Source organism: Callithrix jacchus, chromosome 15, assembly GCF_049354715.1.
Source record: "Callithrix jacchus isolate 240 chromosome 15, calJac240_pri, whole genome shotgun sequence".
Lineage (NCBI taxonomy): Eukaryota > Metazoa > Chordata > Mammalia > Primates > Cebidae > Callithrix > Callithrix jacchus.
In genome coordinates, this window is record NC_133516.1 from 84,987,626 (window position 1) to 85,007,147 (window position 19,522).

The 19,522-nt window shown below is 36.2% G+C and overlaps 2 long non-coding RNA genes across 2 annotated transcripts in view; one reads left to right on the forward strand and one right to left on the reverse strand.

Annotated features, from left to right (window-relative positions):
- The window catches only part of LOC118147799 (uncharacterized), a 29,357-nt gene extending 23,862 nt beyond the window's left edge, over positions 1 to 5,495 (reverse strand). Inside the window, exon 1 of the long non-coding RNA XR_004734391.3 lies at positions 5,412 to 5,495. This is a non-coding gene — a long non-coding RNA (uncharacterized LOC118147799). The remainder of the gene's footprint in view (positions 1 to 5,411) is intronic.
- Positions 1 to 19,522, forward strand: part of LOC144579603 (uncharacterized) — a 300,086-nt gene that overhangs the window by 271,161 nt on the left and 9,403 nt on the right. Inside the window, exon 2 of the long non-coding RNA XR_013527620.1 lies at positions 1 to 19,522. This exon is cut by the window's right edge and continues 9,403 nt beyond it. This is a non-coding gene — a long non-coding RNA (uncharacterized LOC144579603).

Genomic DNA, 19,522 nt, shown 5'->3' on the forward strand with positions numbered 1-19,522 from the left:
GTAAGTGAAACCAATTTTTACTACCCAACAGTGGTTACTGGACTCTCTCAACATGTAATGACTTTCTCCACTGAATATGCCACGGGGAGACATTTCAATATCTTCCGTCGCTTCTGTTTGACTCGTGAGTCTATCCAGAATTTCTAAATAACCAATGAGTAACCTAGGATTAAGAAATATTTTAATGTTTTTATCTCTATATGATGTTTTGTTATATCTTCTTTAAGGTAAGTGGGCCTATTTAAATCTTGATTTTAACCAAAAAAAAAAAAAAAAAAAACTAAAGAGAATATTATTCTCTTTACAGCAATATCCATGATAAATTACCATTCGAGAAAAATCTTTACTGTGTTTTTCTTTATTTAATTTGCATTAAACACATTTTGAGGGGAATCTTAAGCTATGTGTCTCTGATCGTTCGAAGGACACCTCTCTGTATGTGTTAGCCCTTCTCTTTGGTTTTTTTCCCCTTTAAACATGGACTCAAAGGTATGGAATTGGCATGGTTTTTGGTGTGCTCTGGAGTGTAGGATATGCATCATCCAATTCTACTCTGATGTCAGCGTTTTAAGCTTATAGAAAATGAGTTCTTAGCAGTGCAGTGTTTAGTAGAATGTAATTGGCAAGATGGGAAAAAATCATAAAAAGAGGGAAAATAATGCTTGGGAACTCTCAAGAAAATATTAGAACAGTGACTTTTACAGAGAATTGACAGTGACTCCTCTTGGCCTCTAGCTGGGTTTGGCTACTCTTTTACTTTTCATACTTAGCAGTTCTTCAATTCTTTATCCTGCTTTCCAAAATCAGTTTTTGTTTTCTGCCTAGAATACGTCAGCCATGTTGTATTTTGCTATTTGCATTTGCTTGGCGTTTCAGATGTTCTAGAGATCTGAGTTGTGTGCCACTGCGTGTAATTTGGTACAGGTACCGATGTCCTTCACAGACAGGTGACACACCTCCTTATTCATAATAATTATCCTGGCTGATGGAGCCCATCCGGCCAGCCCCTCTGCTCACCTGATGGGGACAGAGGTTTCTGAGGTGCTGCTGATTTCTTGTTTGAAGTCTGTCATCAATATCCATGTGTGAAATTATTAATTACAAAGCACAATGGAATGGTCTTAGAGCAAAAGATTGGACAGTTTTACCTGAAGGTCACTGTTGGAATTGGCTCTCTGTGATACATTATTATAAACACTTCATTTTGTTTCTTGTTAATTGAGTGCCTCACTCAATAATTTACTATTGTGTGTCAAAATGGGTCTTGCTATATAGGGAAAATGTAGGATGAATGTATTGCTGTGTATAATGTAGTTTTTAATTTCAGAAGTGAAAATGGCCCAAGTATCTCCACTTTTACACACACACACGCACATGCACACACACCTGATAGTGCTGATGTAATTAAAGAAAGCAACTGTGAAGTTTCAAATTCGTGTCAGCTCTAGTAGCACCATGGATTTTATCATAGTATTTGTATAGCACAATAGGAAAAGAGCACTAGCCTTAGAGTCATAAATTCAGAGCCCAAATCTAAGTTCTATTTTTTACCATCTTGTGATGTTGAGTCAGGCACTTAATCTTGCTGAGTCTCAGTTATTTTTTAATATGTAAAATGGACATAATCATAATTATTTTCTGAAATTATAATGAATATGCCAAGAATAAAATTTAATGAAATATTATGTGTAAAATTCTTGATACATTATTGATTATCAATAAATGGAGCTGACAGAAAAGAAGAGAAGAAAAAGGAAAAGAAAGTTGGGGTAAAATGATGTTGATGATGGTGGTAGTGGTAATGGTGATGGTAAGGGTGGTCTGAACCTGGAAATAGCAACTTCATAGCTGTTTTTAGGTATTGCTTTTGTTTTGTCTTTATGATTTTCACGTAAATGTGAACAACTACCTAACAGAGAACTTTAATTGCCAAACTCTTGATTTTGTTTACAACCGTATTATACAAAATAACAGATGGTTGTATTATTAGATATTAGTTATAGATTCTCAGTAGAAAAGATCCAGTTGTAATTTAGTGTTGCCAAACTGGCTGGGTCCTAATGGAGCAACTTTTAGAGTGTGACTGCTGGGTTCTCAGCTGGGCTCCTGTGTTGCCACCTGGGCAAGTGAACCAGTGAGTGACCAAAGGAGAGGGTATTTCAAGCATGAAAATAATGAAGCCCTCTCTTCCAGCACTCACTTCTCATCAGATTTAGAAAATTAACAATTTTTTTGCCAAGACTAATCTTCACATTTCTACCATGCTCTCACCTCCACCACTGGCAAGAAGAGCAACAAGAATAATAGCTAACTTGTATGTACTGCTTCCCCTATGCCAGGCGTCATTCTAAATGGTTACATGTGTTTATTTAATCTGCACAGTAAAAGTTTGAACATGCATGGTTATTGATTGCTTTTTAGATGGGAAACGTTGTTGTAAAATATTTGAGTGATTTTTCCAAAATGTTTGATCTCCAAGCTTGTGCTCTAAACCACTATGAATATTGGCCTTAGATTAAGAGATGTGAAATGTCTTTATCTTTCTGTTAAGCATACCTCCTTTGAGAGTATCTTTTTTATCATAAATATCATGATTATCACTATGATTTTTAATGTCTTACTAAGGTTTACATCCCAGGTAATGTACATACATTATCTAATTATATTTCCATAATAACCACTCAAAGACTATATCTTTTCTTTTTTATTTTATAGTTGAAGAAATAGCAGTCAGGTAAGTGACTCTGTGAGACTATGTGATGCAGTTAGAGAGTGGCAGAGTCTGACTTGAAGCCAGCTTGTGTGACTCCAAGTCTACGCCCTCATCTACCATCCCATGCTAACCCCTAAACAACATTAAATAGGATATTCTTGGTGCATAGTGTGGCTACTTCAGTGGTATATGAGTTGTGGGGACTTGTACGTTTAAGGAATGTGTTCTCTATGTGGTCTCCCAGCTCAGTGTGGTGTCGCTTTACAGAATAGCTCTGTGACAGAGCTGAGGTCCATATGCCTAGGGCAGTGATGATAAAAGGCACTGGATTTCTTATGGTTGCTGACCACTCAGTGTTGCTGAGCAAGCCTCCATTGGGCAGCTGTATAGCCCTGTTTATTTTTTCCCTAAAAAATGCAGGTCTATACAAAAATGTATCTGTGATTTGGGTGTATCTCCGGTTTTCACTTCACATAATCTATCCTCTATAGCAATTCAGAACATCTGAGTAGCAGACACTACTTCAAAAATACTCCCATTTTTATCATCACCCAAAAGAACTTCTAAATCCTTACCATCTCCTTTCTTTTGCTTGTATTCTCAAAGATATTAGCTATGGATTTATGAGATATGCTTCCCAACATACTATTATTAAGTTAATGTCTATGCTCCTCTGACCTGTATCATTTGAGTACAAAGCTTCGTTATGCCTTAAAACTTGTGTTGATTATTTACACATTGGTTTGAATGAGTTTATAAAATAATTTCTGAAAATGGACATTGGTCAGGTCATTGAGAGTGACATCATAAAGGTCCTGGGTATCTGGGGAAGCATAGCAGACACTTCTACTGGAAGAACAGGAAGAGAAGACTGTGTAATGAAGCAGGAGACATTTTTGCCTACCAGTCAATTTCTCCTAGTGCCAATATGGTTTCTGTCACACTTTCTCTCTTAATGAGTAAGGCATAAGGTCTCTGGTAATAACTGTCTACTCTCAGAAATTACATTTATGATGAAATGGTCTGCCTCGGGCTATCTATATTGATTGTTTTCAGGAAAATGTAGGATAAGCTAGGAACATATCTTGGTACCCATTACATTCTCTTTTTGAAACCAGATTTATTTGTTCAAGTGTGTTGGCTTTTAGGTCAAGGTGGGAGCAGAGGATAGAATAAAATAGATAGTAAGGTACATGAGTGTAGGTGTTTTCATAACTTTAAGAGTAAAAAACAAAAACCTCCAACCAATAATGTGATTTAAGAGTGCTTTTAAAACTGCATAGTGGTTATTTTTATGGGTTGTATCATTTCCCCTCATACTAGAGACTAAAAGGAAGTCCATGGAAACCATGTATAATCACATGAGGAAGTGCACTAACCAAATCTGAAAAAGTTTGACGTGTTATACTTTCAAGGATTAGAGGAAAAGAAGGAAATTCTCCAAGGGTTCTGTGTTCTTATGAAGCAGAATAAGATAAAGTGATTATACATGGAAATTTCGTCTGTAAATAATACACTAACCTAAACGTTTTTAAATTGATTTTTGAAGAACTCTTTACACACAAACACATATACACAAAATTCGTTTTTTCTCTAGTATTCATGTGGTTATTACCTAAGACATTTTTGACCAATTGTATGTTTTATTTAATCTTTACTGATAAAATATATAGGATGTACTCCAGTTGGTCCATATCCTTCATGATGGGACTTAAAATTGAACTTAGCATGTCAAGCATTGTCTTGCCAGGGCAACTGATGTTTCTGCAGAGGAAAAGGTAATGATTCCAGGAACATACAGTAGATATTGTGGCTGTTGCCCCAACGAGGATGTTCTTTCAGTTATACCTCTCTAAAGTTAGGCTGTAGGGAGTAGTAGTCGAGTTGATACAAACATGTGCACTGCAATTGGAGAGCTTCCATCCAAAACCTGTTCCTCCAGTTTACCAGCTAGGTGACCATGACCTCATTGTTGTAGGGATCAAGACATTAATTTACTCTTATTTTCTCTGAAAAAATAGTTAGGTACCCAAGATACTAGTTTTTATAATTAAATCCCATACAGAATTCTAAAGGAAATTTTCACATACTTTTCAGCATCTTATCATTACTGCTGGCACTAATGCCGCCATCATTCTTTAGGAAAAGTATTTCCTCTGGGGCCTTTCTGCTTCTGACAGTGGCGATGGCGCTATAGATTAATTACGGAGCTTTGCTTCCACACGGCACCACGTTTTTAACATTCATATTTCTTCCTGAAGGAAAAGAAATATTTTTGACTCGAGTTTTTAAACTATAATATTTAACTGCTGGTTTGCACAATTCATCAAGTGTTTTCATAATCTGGTTACTCTCTTGGACTTGTAGAATTTCAAATTAGGAAGGCTAGAATTGTAAATTACTTTTGCATATACAGGCTTGGCCATATGTGTAAAGGAAAGTAGAAAAAAAAAATAAAGAAATGGCTTAGATTGCTGAAGGAGAAAAAAGCATCCACAATTCAGAATTGATTCAAATTATTTGGCTATTTGAGTTTTAAGTTTTATTCTGAATGATTTACTTTTTTAAATGCGTATTAAACCATGAGGAGTCTTAGACTTGTGAGGATCTCAGGTCATCTGAACCTAAACTTCAGTGTTATGAAGTTTTAAGTGTCATCTTCCTCTAGTGATGATCTAGCCTATATCTGAATACTTACCTCAAATCCAAGATAGTCTTCATTCTCTCTTTGGATGAATTTCTTAGAACATGCTTTCTCCTCTAGACCTGTATTATCACTTCTGGTATTTGCCAGCCTTTGTCCTTTCTCTCCTCTGTGAGATTATCAGTTATAGCTTTAGATTCTATTCTTGGCTGGGTGCAGTGGCTCATGTCTGTAATCCCAGTGCTTTGGGAGGCCAAGGCAGGTGGATTACATGAGGTCAGGCTTTTGAGACCAGCCTGACCAACATGGTAAAACTCCATCTCTACTAAAAATACAAAATGAGCCAGGTGTGGTGGTACATGCCTGTAATTCCAGCTAATTGGGAGGCTGAGGCAGAAGAATCACTTGAACTGGGGAAATGGAGGTTGCAGTGAGTGGAGACTGTGCCGTTGCAATTCAGCCTGGGCAACAAGAGGGAGATTCTGTCTCAAAAACAAAATAAATAAATAAATAAGTAAAGTACATTAGAATTCTATTTTTAAACATTGAATATATTTCTCGCTGTCTTTCTTACTAGGATGTGTTTCACATTCATCAAATGTTTTAATGTCATTAATTCTCAGTATATCACGTACATAACTACTAGGAGTTTACTTGAGAACTTAACTAGATAACCCAGCATACCTACTTCTCCAGAAAGACACAATCTTAGCATTTCATGGAGGGAAGAGGGCAGACATGCTGAAACATTGCTTCCCTTAGCAACGTTCTGAGTCCATTTTGATTGGACGAAGTTATGCCAGGACAAATAGCTGCAGATGTTCCTTTTTTCAGAAAACTGTCACAGGACTGTATTTCTACTTCTTTTAAAATCCTTTTTTTTTTTTTTTCTTAAAGTGATTGCCTGTTGTTCTCTTAGAATGGTCTTTCCTGAAGAAGCATTGGCTTGCACACTAATTTCAAATTACAAAATAAAAACTGAGAAGAAGAGAGAGAAAAGTAAAGAAAAAAGTAGAAGGAAAGAGGAAGAGGGGGAGATGGGAGGAAGTGGGAAAAGTAGAAAGAAGAATTAATTGAGATTTATCTTGAATGTAGAACTGACCTAAATTCATAACTCAGAGAATAAAAAGATTTAAGCAAAAATAGTCTTGATTCATTATAGGAAGCTGAGCCCTTTATACATGGCAAATATTGTTCTAAGGGCTTTAAATATATTAATCTTCCTAGTCTTTCCTAAACCCACTGAAGTAAGTTTCATCATCCCCATTTCTGCAATTGAGGCAACTGAGATGCAGAGAGGTCAAGTAATTTGCTTAAAATCACTCAGCTAAGAAATGATGGGGCTGGGAATTGAGCCTAAGAAATATTCTTCCAGAGTTTACACTTTTAATAACACCTCCACCACCAATAACAGCTAACTCTTACTGGTCATTACTAAATATCAGCCACCCTTCTAAATATTTAATCTTAAAAAAAAAAAAAGCTCTCTGGAGCAAGTCAGTATTATTATTCCCTATTGGTAAAGAAACAGAGGCATTGATATGTTAAATCACTTACCTACATTCACACATCTAGTTAGTGGTGGCAATGGGATTCATATCCAGCCCTGCCACTATGCTGGAGAGAGAAATTGTCACCAAGGCCTTCAAGATAATATGGTCTTGTGGATAAAAAGTGTACGCACATAAGCACTCAGCATATACAGTACTCTAAAATGGTGTATGAATATTTAGCCATATATCAGTGAGTAAAAATTATCATAGAGCAATCTGATTACACAAGCACAGACAGGACACTGAATAGTTTATCTGATGAGGGAGGATAAGTTTTGTCTTAGAATGTCTAGATTGAAGACATATCCAGCGGGTAATTGAAAAAGTGAAGGAAGCGAGCAAAGGTTTAAAGAGCTTTCATTTGCCTAGTCAAGTTGTCTTAAGAAGGAGCTAGTTCTGGAATTTGGGGAGAGCAGAATGGCAAATTGAGGTTGAACATAAATCTCTGTAGAGCCAGGAACCCTAATAAATCCTGTATTAAGACATTTTTAGGGTGCTTACCTGATTCCCCTTGCACCTTTCCCTATTCTGTTATTTTTAGGCTTTATTCTTATCCCAGTTAGATTTTGAGAAATGTAGTCAGAGAATCAACAATAATGAAGAAGTTTTAGATAACAAGTCTTTCCTTCTACCCGTCTCCCTCATCCTCAGTCTGGCTTTTCCTGACTGACATTAATCCATGGTTACTAAACAGCTTGCAGTCTCCCAACTCCCCCACAAGAGAGGGGGACTTTACTATATGTAAGTCTTTACTTGGTCAGTTTTGCACTGGACCAGCATCCATAATATAACTTCTGCATCAGTGCCCTCCTTGCTTTCTTTTATGCCTCTCCTTCACTGTATGCTTGAGTGCAAAAAGTAATTTCTGCTTCCTGCTTCCCTTATGAAGTTCACATCAGACTTCTCCCTCTTTGAATCTACTCTTGCTTTAATTAGCTGTACCAGAATTTTTCACACCTCTTTGGGGATGGATATCACATTAAATAAAATTGATGTTCTCCCCATGAGTTGGCAATTTCTTATTTTTCCAAATAAATTTAATAAAATGTCCCATTTACTATCATTCATATCACATATCTCATTTATATATATACTTATATGGAGTTAAATTATAATATTGTTATTATAATTTCATGAATGAAAGGGCAGTTTCATTCTCAAAATATAGGAACAACACCATCTTAACATAAAGGAAGGTCCCTTACATTGGAAAGCAATTGCCATCACAAAAGTATTTCAAGGTTGTTTTCCTTTATCATTATAGGCTAGCAACTGGGAAATGTTTGGCATAGATATGTTCAAGTAAGCATATCTTTTTTTCTTTCTTTTTTTTTGTGACAGAGTTTAACACTAGAGTGCAAAGGTGCACTCTCTGTTCACTGCAACCTCCACCTCCCAGCCTCAAGCAATTCTGCCTCAACCTCCTCAGTAGCTGGGATTACAGGCATGCGCCACCAGCCCCACCAATTTTTTGTAGAGTTTGGGTTTCACCACATTAGCCAGGCTGGTTTCAAACTCCCAACCTCAGGTGATCCCCGCTCCTGGGCCTCCGAAAGTGCTGGGATTACAGGTGTGAGCCACTGCACCCCGGCCCAGGCACAGCTTTTCATAACCAATTATAAACTACCTCTTAGCAAAAGTCATTTCTTAAGGATTTGTGGTTGTACATGACTTACTTATATCACTGTTACCACAGCACAAAGCAATGAAGTGACAGCCTCACAGATCATTAGTGTTTGGGAGCCATTGAAATCCTTAAGTCGTGATCATTTTTGTCACATGACTTTAGGGCCATATGATACCTTATGTGGATTACCCAGAGCTAGTTATTCCTGAGTCTTTATTTCTGAGTATTTATTTATCCTTACTCTATGTCAGGCCCTATGTTAGGCCTGGGGTTTACAAAGAGGACTAAGTGGCATCTTTGTTCTTGGGTATTTCTAACTCAACTTCACACTTAGCTGCCTGCCTGCCCTCTGGTCATCATTACTCCACTACCTCCCATTGACTGTCACAGCTGAGCTGAGACTTACTAGCCAGATGAGGACAAGAAAACCCTTGAATCAAAGGAAAGAATCATGAAAAATTACTGAGCATCTGCTATACGTAGGCCTTTCACGTAGAATGTCAGTGTATATTTTTTGTATTATCAAAAAAACCTTTTGAGTAGGTACAGTCTTCAATAATTTACTGATGAGACCGCTATTTAAAAGAAGTTCAGAAACTTGTCACAGGTTTAAAGGTAGCCTAAGGACTGTTCTCAAGGTTTTTTTGTCTGATTTTCTTTTTAACACATCTAGATTCCTTTAAGAGAGGAGAACACAAAGACCCAACTGGAAGCTGAGCCACACGTGATTTATATTATTTACAACCTTTGTGTTTACATGATTACCCTCTGCTCTTAACTTTGGTATTGTTTGCTTGCTGCTGTTTACCTAAAACATCTACAAGGCTATTTTTAAAATCAGGATATAGTTTCAGTTTACATTTTACAACTTCAGCGAAGCAATCCCTGATAGTTACCTTTTCATTACTCTATTCCCTTTCCATGTTACATTTTTTACCACTTATTGCAACCTGAAAGCATCTTATACAGTTGTTTATATTTCTAACACATAGAGTAGTATCGAGCACAAAATATGCTCTTGATAATATTGTTGAAATACCTGCATTTTTTGGGGGAAAATTAGTATTGTTATTTTTTTATTAGAATACCACCTCTTTGAAAATTCTAAGTATTCTTGTTCTCGCAGTAGATATTTTTCTAAAGAGTTGTGTAGTTTTCATGCTTTTAAAAAATAAACCAAAATACAAATTTGAAAGTATGTAACACATGTAGCAATTTTAAGAGACCTATAAACCTCAAGCCAAAAAAAAAAACCTTATGTAAATAGCCTTCTTTCAGTCATTCACATGTATATGTTTATCTATGTAATGTATTTTCCACATCTCAAAACTGACATATATTTAAGATGTCTGTGCTAATGAGGAAAATTATGTATTCAGTTTCCAGTAATGAACACCTGGATGTAGTTCTCCTCTGCTGTCAGCAGGGGTCTCAAAAAGCCTTTTACCCACGAAAATGTCTATTAAAGATTAGTGACTTATTTGTTTCGTTGTAAACAAAATGAATTTATTAAATGCGTTTTGTTAAATCTTTGTGCCTTGTTTCTAAATGATGCATGTTTTTTTTCCCTTATGTGCATTGATAACAGTTCTTTAGTGTTTACCTAAGTTGAAAAGTATATCTTAACAAGTATCAGAACACACAGTGTGAAAATAGGCCTGATTTGTGTTTCCAACTAGAGTCCACAAACTTGAGGTCCTTAACATATTTCCTGTGTTTAAACAAGTGCACAGAATTGCACACAACTAATAGAATTGGTATAACACCAGCCTATGACTCTTCAGTCTAACTCTTTCTAAATTATTGGCTGACTGGTTTTGGGAAGCAGCTGATCGTACTTGCCTTGTAAAAAATGTTTTCTGCTCCTATTAGTTCAGTCCCAATAGGGCCTGCCAGGCACAAGAACTTCCTCCTGTCTGCCCATAAACGCTGCAATCCTGATTTGAGGGAGGGTAGCAGAGGTCCCAGCAGCCTTTTTACCTGCCTCCTCTCACTTCTCAACAGTGTTGGCATTTCCCCTTTCTCTCCATTCTGCAGCAAAAGGTGAGAAAATTCTCCCTAGCAGACCATTTCTTCCAGAGCAGTTTTCTTCCCTTGTACTCACTGATGTTTGCTTGTTATTCACATTGCCCTAAAGCCCTTTCTTCAGTTGCCCGATGTTTTCACTCCCATTGTCAGGAGGAATTCCACCTTGCAGATAATCAGTAGAAAAGTTAATATTTCCAAAGCCCATCTTTACATGCACTTTCATAAGATTTGTGATAAGGAATACTCCCAAATTAAGTGCTGATTGGTGGTGGTATCCCTCCGGTTGACTATATCTATCTAAAAAAATGGATGACAGGATGAATAGCTGAATGGATGGATGGATAGATAGTTTAATGATGTCAATATGTGAGTAAATATATTCATACTACCTGTACATATAGATATATATGAACATTTAGTAAATATATACTATGTATGAACACACTATATGAGAAAAGCAAATATTTGTATACATATTTTAATGACCCTAATTTTATCTCTCTCTCTTTTTTTTTTTTTTTTGAGATGGAGTCTCGTTCTGTCACCTAGTCTGGAGTGCGGTGGTACAGTGTCAACCCACTGCAACCTCCACCTCCAAGGTTCAAGGGATATTCCTGCCTTGGCCTCCTGAGTAGCTGGAATTACGGGCATGTACCACCATGCCCAGCTAACTTTTGTATTTTTAGTAGAGGTTGGTTTTCACCATGTTGGCCAGGCTGGTCTCAAACTCCTGACCTCATGATTTGCTCACTTTGGCCTCCTAAAGTGCTAGAACTACAGGTGTGAGCTACCACGCCTACCCTAGTTTAACTCTTTATCAACTTGTCTATCTATGTAGTAAAACCTAGGAATGCTAACAATTGACATTTCTCCTTCTGTGCTGACCATTGAACTAGGTAAGAATGGTCAAAATCCTGCCTTCAAAACCTCAATTTATCAAACATCACAAACTTCAGCACACACAAACCTCATGAGCACTTACAGAATGATATGTAGCTAAATTCAGACACTGAGTAAAATGCATATGTGCTGAAAGGAATAAAATAACACCATAGTGCTAAGGTAGGATTTGATTTATAATAGAAGATATCTCCATGAAAGAGTGTTGTGAGTCCAATGGGAAAGGAATGGTGTATTAGTCTGTTCTCATGCTGCTAATAAAGATATGCACGAGACTGGGTAATTTCTAAAAGAAAGATGTTTAATGGACTTACAGTTCCACATGGCTGGGAGGCCTCACAGTCATGGCAGAAGGCAAAGGAGAAGCACAGGCATGTCTCACATGGCAGCAGGCAAGAGGGCTTGTTCAAGGGAACTGCCATTTATAAAACCATCATATCTCATGAGACTTGTTCACTACCAGGAGAACAGCATAGGGGAACTGCCTCCATGATTCAATTATCTCCCATTAGGTCACTCCCATGACACATAGGAATTTTGGGAGCTACAATTCAAGATGAGATTTGGTTGGGGATACGGCAAAACATATCAAATGGGTCAATCAGTTTGTCATAGAAAAGGAACATGCATGTACAGAGAGAAAAAGGATGCAGCGGGGCTGAAGAATTTGTGAAAGAAAGCTTGAGCGATGTGAGAAGTCACCTGGCTGGAGTCTCCTAGACTTGTTCATCTTTGAGAGGATATGGGCTAGGACTAGCGGTTTCCTCGCTTGTGAAGAACTAATAACTCAGTCAATGCTAATTGAAAAAGCATTGTCAAATTCATTCATTCACTTACTCTTTCATTAAATCACTTTCTCCCTTGTTCATTAAACTGCAAGCTCATATCGGCCTCTTTTTTTTTTTCCCCATAGGGCCTTTTAAAATGCTCTTCCTTCTGTTTAAAATGATTTTCCCCCGTATTTCATCATCTGAGCCTTATTCTCCTTTCTCGGGTCTTATTAATAATTATTTTAATTCCTCAAAGTGGCTTTTCCTGACCAATTTTATCACAATATCTTGATTGTTTTTCACAGAATCTCAAAATTTGTCATTATTTATGCATTTTAGACAAATGAGTTGTTTGTCTTTCCCAGGGGAGTGAATACGTATGGAAGATGGAATATTTGTTTTCTCTGCTACTGTGTGCTCAGGGCCCAGGATGGTGCCTGGAACAGAGTAGGCACTCGATAAATATTGGTGTTAAGTGTGTGTGTAAGTGAAACCATGTGAATAAACGTGAAGAGATTCAAATTAAGTCTTTTTGCAAAATCAAAAATTAAAATTGAATCTAGATTGAATCTAGCCATGTCCACAAGAACAGTAATTCCAAGTGCTTATATATAAATAATGTTAGGTATTAAAATTATATATGGTCTGTAGATAAATAATTAAAATACAAATTGATGCATATACTTACAGGGACATCATTCCCTATTTCTCAAAGGTACAAGTGAATATATATGTATATGTTAAAGGATTATAAGCCTCCTGGAATATTAAAATCAATATTAGAAGATATTAGAATGTCCCTGTCTTATAAGATTAACATACTCATCTTTACTCATTCTAATCTACAAGATCTGTCATCATTAACAGCAATATCAGCATCATGAATATTTATTAATTACTTACAAGAAATTGTACAACTGGTTTAGAAGTAATCCCTGCCTATATGGAAATTTGCAAGCTATCACAAATGACATTTGTATGGGTGACAAGGTGAATTACTGTGAACCAGCAAATGTTCAACAACAATTAACATATCATTAGATTATACCTGTGTTCACACTTCCAGTCTCAATAAATGGTTTACTTGATTATCTAATGGTTGTTGTTGAGTATTAGTACTATCTCACGCATCGGAGCAGTTGTTTACTGAAACAAGTAAACTTGTGAATTGAATATGTGCTTCCTTATATATTCCCAAGAATAATTTCTCTTTTCTACCATGTTATCCTAAAGAGAATCTAAGCTCCATCAGGGCAGAGGATTTACTTACCATGTTCACAGCTATATCTTTATCTCCCAGAACTGTATCTTATAGCAAGTTAGGGGCAATAAATATGTGTTCAACAAATTATCAAGTTCAGAAACATTTGTTAAATACTGAGTGCTACTACATGTCAGAATATAGGCTAGATACTTTATTATCTTATCTAATCTTCGCTTTAAGTCTACAATTTTGTGTTGTTATTATTCCCATGTTAAAAATAAGGAAATTGAGTTTTAGAAAGATCATCTTGCAGAGGGTACACATCCAGTCAATAATGGAGAGAGTTTTTGTCCTCAGGCTCTGTAGCTCCAAAGGTTATATACCTTCCAACATGCTATTTACACTGTCAGGTCAAGAAGCACTTGAAAGTTGTTATGGTGGGGATTCAGGCACAAGGAAGGCTTGGGTTGGATGGTCTCACTGTGTTAATATTGTGTAGTGAGTAGATAAGGTAAGATATTATTCAGTAAAGTCCCACAGAAGTGTCCATAAAAGCAAAATTAACCATTTTACAGGACAGCATAATAAAATCCTAGATGTTATAAATACTAGATAAGCTGCACCATATGATTTTAAGTAAAACACTAGTGAAGAGAAAGAAGAACATGGCACTTTATAGAGTATTAGCTGTTGGATGAAAAACTAAATGGATTCTCAGTTCTGCCTCTTATAAACAATGTAGCTAAAATGTATTTAGTTTCTGTGTGCCTACGTATACTTAGGTGTATAATGGTGATAACTATCACTAACTAATAACAATGTAAATATAAAGTGTTTCTTACAGTGACTGTCACACACTAAATAATAAAGGTTACCTATTGTAATTCATTCATTCTGTTCCAGAAATAAGGCATGACAAATGTCTTCCAAGTTCTATGGATAAAAATCCAACTCAAACAATAAATGGTGTGTTTCCTGTTTAAAGATGCTATATACTGTGTTTATATCTAAGTCTCTATTCATAACTATGTGGATAGCTTAGAGTTATAATAAACTTTCAATGATAAATGTGGTTCGATCAGTACAATTGCCTTTCCTTTCCTTGACTGATGAAATTACTTGATTGTGTGCTTTTTGCAGAGAATTTCTTATGTATTTCATTCCCTACAAAGTAAAATATAGTCAGAAGACATAGATCTATGATTGGTACAGTAAAAAATAATGTATTGTTTTAAAATCAAACATCTCAACCACCACACTACCAATTTGGTTGGTAAAAGCCTAGAATTCAGTCCTCTTTTGTCATCGTGGATACCAATACACTGGAGACAATGCATTTAGCAAGATTTTATTTATATTAAAATCTCCTCTAAGGAAGACTCCATCTATACCAGCAGTCTCCAACCTTTTTGCCATCAGGGACCAGTTATGTGAAAGACAATTTTTCTGTGGATGGGAGAGGGGATGGTTTCTGGATAAAACTATTTTATCTCAGATTATTAGGTAATAGATAGATTTTCATACAGAGAGTGCAACAAGATCCCTCTCAGGTGCAGTTCACAGTAGGGTTTGCACCCCTATGAGAATCTAATGCCATGGCTGATCTTACAGGACATGGAGCTCAGGCAGCAATGCTTGCTCACCTGCTGCTCCACTCACCTCCTTCTGTGCGGCTTAGTTCCTAACAGGCCATGGGCCACTATTGGATCTGTGTCCCAGGGGTTGGGAAACCCTGATCTATAACAATGAAGACAATTAGATATTTCTAAATTATACTTTACTAATATACAATTGTTGCAACAACATAGACTTTAAAATGGAGAAAACCAGAATCCTATCTTCTAAAAAAAAAGACTTCTCTTTTTCTATATCTTTTCCAGTACTGATCATTGCTATTTTTCCACTCCACATTTATTATTAACATTAAATCATAAGCATTTCTTCATATAACCACTTATTCTCCTTGAATTCAATTTCAATTATGTATGAGTTTATAATTTGCTTAATTAATTTCCCATGTTAACAATGTACGTTACACATACACATTTTTTTCTGTTTGCTGTTTTATAAATAACATTACATAAATTTTTAAAATATACTTCTAAATGTGTATATATTTGTTTTAATATACTTCCTGTAAGACGAATGTCCGGGCATGGCCAAAGGGTTTGAAGACTTTTATGCCACCTGAATTATAGAGAAAAATTTTTTCCCAAGGGGTTGCATCAGTTTGTCAGTAGCAGTTGATGAGTATGCCAGATTTAACATTGCCTTTCTATTATTGAGTTTTTTCTTTATCATTTTTTCATTAGTATGAATGACATAAGCTTATATGTCAGTTTAATACGGACTTCTGTTTGAAGTATCTGGTTTACCATTTTCAATAACTTAATTGTAATTCTTCTTATATAAATTATTCTTCCTTATTAACCTTTTTTCCCATAGTTATTGATATCTTGATTTTTTCTTATTTAAACTGGTGAGACCTGTATGTAATATAAATATTCATCATTTACTCGTGTCAATTATATTTTTTCCATTTTGTACTTTAATTTTTCTTAGAAGTTTAATTTTATGTAGAAAAATATCTTGACTTCTTCCTTTCTTTGGAAGTTTTAGCAATTCTACAGTTCTTCCATAGATCTGATAAAAAAATGCATATTCTGCTCTGCTTCCCTTTACCTAAAAAATCAATTTATTCGGATAAATGGTACAAAGTAGGTATCTTCTTTTTTAAGTAAAATACTAAACAATTTCCTCAGCATCATTTATTTAATTACATTTTCTGTACACATTGTTTTATGATGCTTTCTTTGTCATATGTTATATTCTTAAATATAATTGGATCTCATTATATGCCTTTTAAAAACAGGATTTGACCTATATGAAATAATGGGGACTGGACATTGCTCCAGAATGTTGACTGAATGCTTCTACATAGCATCTTCTCTATGGCAGGTTGTTAACATTTGAATGTTTTATAGAAGTGAATTCTTTAAAAAGATGTTGGTGAGTGCATTGGAAACCTTTTAAAATGGCTGTAATTAGCTACTCTGGGAGAATGTTATAGGTTTTGATGGGCCCCTCAGTGGCAGTTCTAGTGGCCTATCCTATTGACTGAAAAAAGATTGTAGGAGAATATTTAATGTTGTTTTAATTAACAACTCCTAGAAGAAAATGTCAATTATCTTCCATTTGGCTGAGGCCTATCTTTCCAAATTTTTTTCATACCCCTTTTAATATGGTGCATAGAAAAGTATTCCCCCATGGACATCCATCATCTTACGGAATTGAGAACAACAGTGTTTGGTTTTTATACCCTGAATTAATGATAATTTTAAGTCTTTTAAAAAAATTATACTGCCTTTAATATCTACCTAGCAATGGTAAGGACTTCATTTTGTTTCTCAGAAGGTGAAATGGGAAGACATGTCAATCACAGGACATAATGAAACATGCATAAATTTGCTTCATGTGGAAAGAAATTATTAATAAAGTTATCTTCAAGAAAAACAAAAAGACAACAAATGAGTAGGGGAGTGATAACAATACCCCTCTTTCACGTGTACAGTGGTGGTAACAGCAGTACTCACCCTATAAGATTGTTCTTAGAATTAAACACAAAGCTCTCATTTCAGTATGGGAGCTTTGGCTGTCACATGGCTATAATTATCACTAGTCATGTTATATGTGCATTTGAAGGTTTAGGTGCAGAAAAACAGGAGGCTATTTCAAGTACAGACATTGTTATATCTGGGCTTTGGCTCATGGTTCTACTTGTATTGGAAGAACTAGTTTAGCATTGCAGAAAGTTAAAAAGAAGGGAGTTCTTAAATCAAGGAGTTTTGAAATTTAATGCAGTATTTATGAGCATACTTTTGTCTTTTCGTATGGTCATATATCAGGAAGTTTGTTACTGCTTGAGAGAAAAATGCCACCTAAGGTTTGCTGGTACAATGAAATCGTACAAATTCTATGAGTACCTGCCTTAGCCCATCTCCATCATTAACAGATGTCAATGTCATCTTCCTACTTTTCTTAAACTATGAAACTCAAGGTATTTATGAGCTGCCAGAGATTCCTCAGTGTACACAACAGTTTGCTTATTATTAAAAGTCAGAAAGAGGTAGGTGCTTGGGCCCCCAAAAATGACACTTTAAAGTTTTAGTGATAGGAAACAGGAATCCTATTCCCTACCTCAGGAAAAAATGAGCAGTTAGAAAATGTCAAAGAAATTATCTGTTCCATTTATAAAAATTCAAATAAATTGTACATATCTAATAATAGCTTATACTATATAGATATGCTAGTTAAGCATTTTCTATATGCCAGGTACTGAGGGGAGAATTTTGTATATTAACTGACTCATGTATTAGAACAAACTTATAAAGTGTGTACTGTTTCTACTGATGAGATACTGAGGCATACAGTGATTAAGTAACTCATCCAAGATTGAAACTGAATTGGACTCAGCAGTCTAATCTCACACTATCTGTTCTTAATCCATACACTTCTTGTTTCTCTGCTCTTGAGGAAATAAATAAGATCTTTGGGTATAAAGGGCCAGTCTGGTGACATTTAGGCTGCCATCCTACTCAGATTTCTCTAAACCTTTATCTGGAATGACTCAGCCCATTTGGAAGGAAAAAAAAAAAAAAAAAAGAATATGCCCTTTTCCATAGTTGAAAAGTAGATATCAGCTGGGCATGGTGGGTCATGCCTGTAATCCCGGCACTGTGGGAGGCTGAGGCAAGCAGATCACTTGAGGTCAGGAGTTCAAGACCAGCCTGGCCAACATGGTGAAACACTGTGTCTACTAAAAGTACAAAAATTAGTCAGGCACGGTGGCAGGCACCTGTAATCCCAGCTATTCAGGAAGCTGAGGCATGAGACTTGCTTGAACCTGGGAGGCAGAAGTTGCAGTGAACCTAGATCGCACCACTCCATTCCAGCCTGGGCTATAGAGTGAGACTCGGTCTCAAAAAATAAAATAATAAAAATTTAAAAAACAGATACCATCGTTCATTCTGGAATTTCAAGTTTCTAATGACATCATCTCGTTGCATCCCTAGTCTTTCTGAACATTTCCCATCATGTGCTCAAAAAATTTGCAAGAAATGTTCACTGTGGTTACTACACTTTTGCATTGCACACTCCTTTATTCCTCGATCTGTAGGTAGGTAGGGTGTGCCATCCATGCCACTATAACCAAGGTTCATTCATTTAATCTAAACTGCTCTTCTCTCTGTTTTCCTTTCTCTCTCTCTCTCTCTCTCTCTCTCTCTCTCTCTCTCTCTCTCTCTCTCTCTCTCTCTCTCTGTCTCACTCTCTCTCTCTCTGGTGCCACAGCCAGTTAATTGTGGCCAGCATTTTGTAAGAGCACATAGGATGTCTGCTGTTGAATTTATTTGTATGAGGCTATCAGCATGGGCTGTGCTATGGTTTGAATGTGTCTCCCCAAAAGTGTGTGTTGGTAACTTAATCTCCAATGCAACAGTGTTGGGGTGTGAGACCTAATGAGAGACATTTTGGTCATGAGTACTCCACCTCCATGAATGGATCGATGCCTATTATAAAAGAGCTTGAGGCTGTGAGTTCTGCTGCTTGCTCTTTCTCATCCTCTTTTTGCTTTTCCACTATGGGATGATGCAGCAAGAAGGTCATCACTAGAATAGGCCCCTTCATCCTAAACTTGTCAGCCTCTAGAAATGTGAACCAAATAAATTCCATTCATTATAATTTACCCAGTCTCTGGTATTCTGTTATAGCAGCATAAAATGTCTTTAAGACAGGCTGTGAACGAGAAAAGAGAGGGCTGAAAAGCAAACCAAGAGTAGGAAAGGGAAAGGGACTCAGGAAAGACTCTAGGAGAGGAGGAAGGGAGGATGAAGCTTGCTGAAGGAGAGTGTGTTTTCACATCTGCTCCTACCAGAGACGTGTTTCAGAATTTTTACACTGAAATATACAGTTTGGTTAATTCTTAAAGGAAGAAGATTAAGGAAATGAAAGTGATAGGGAAAGAAAAGTGTGAGAAGAAGCGAGCTTGTTGAACTAATACATTTTTTATTTTTTTTATATTTGTG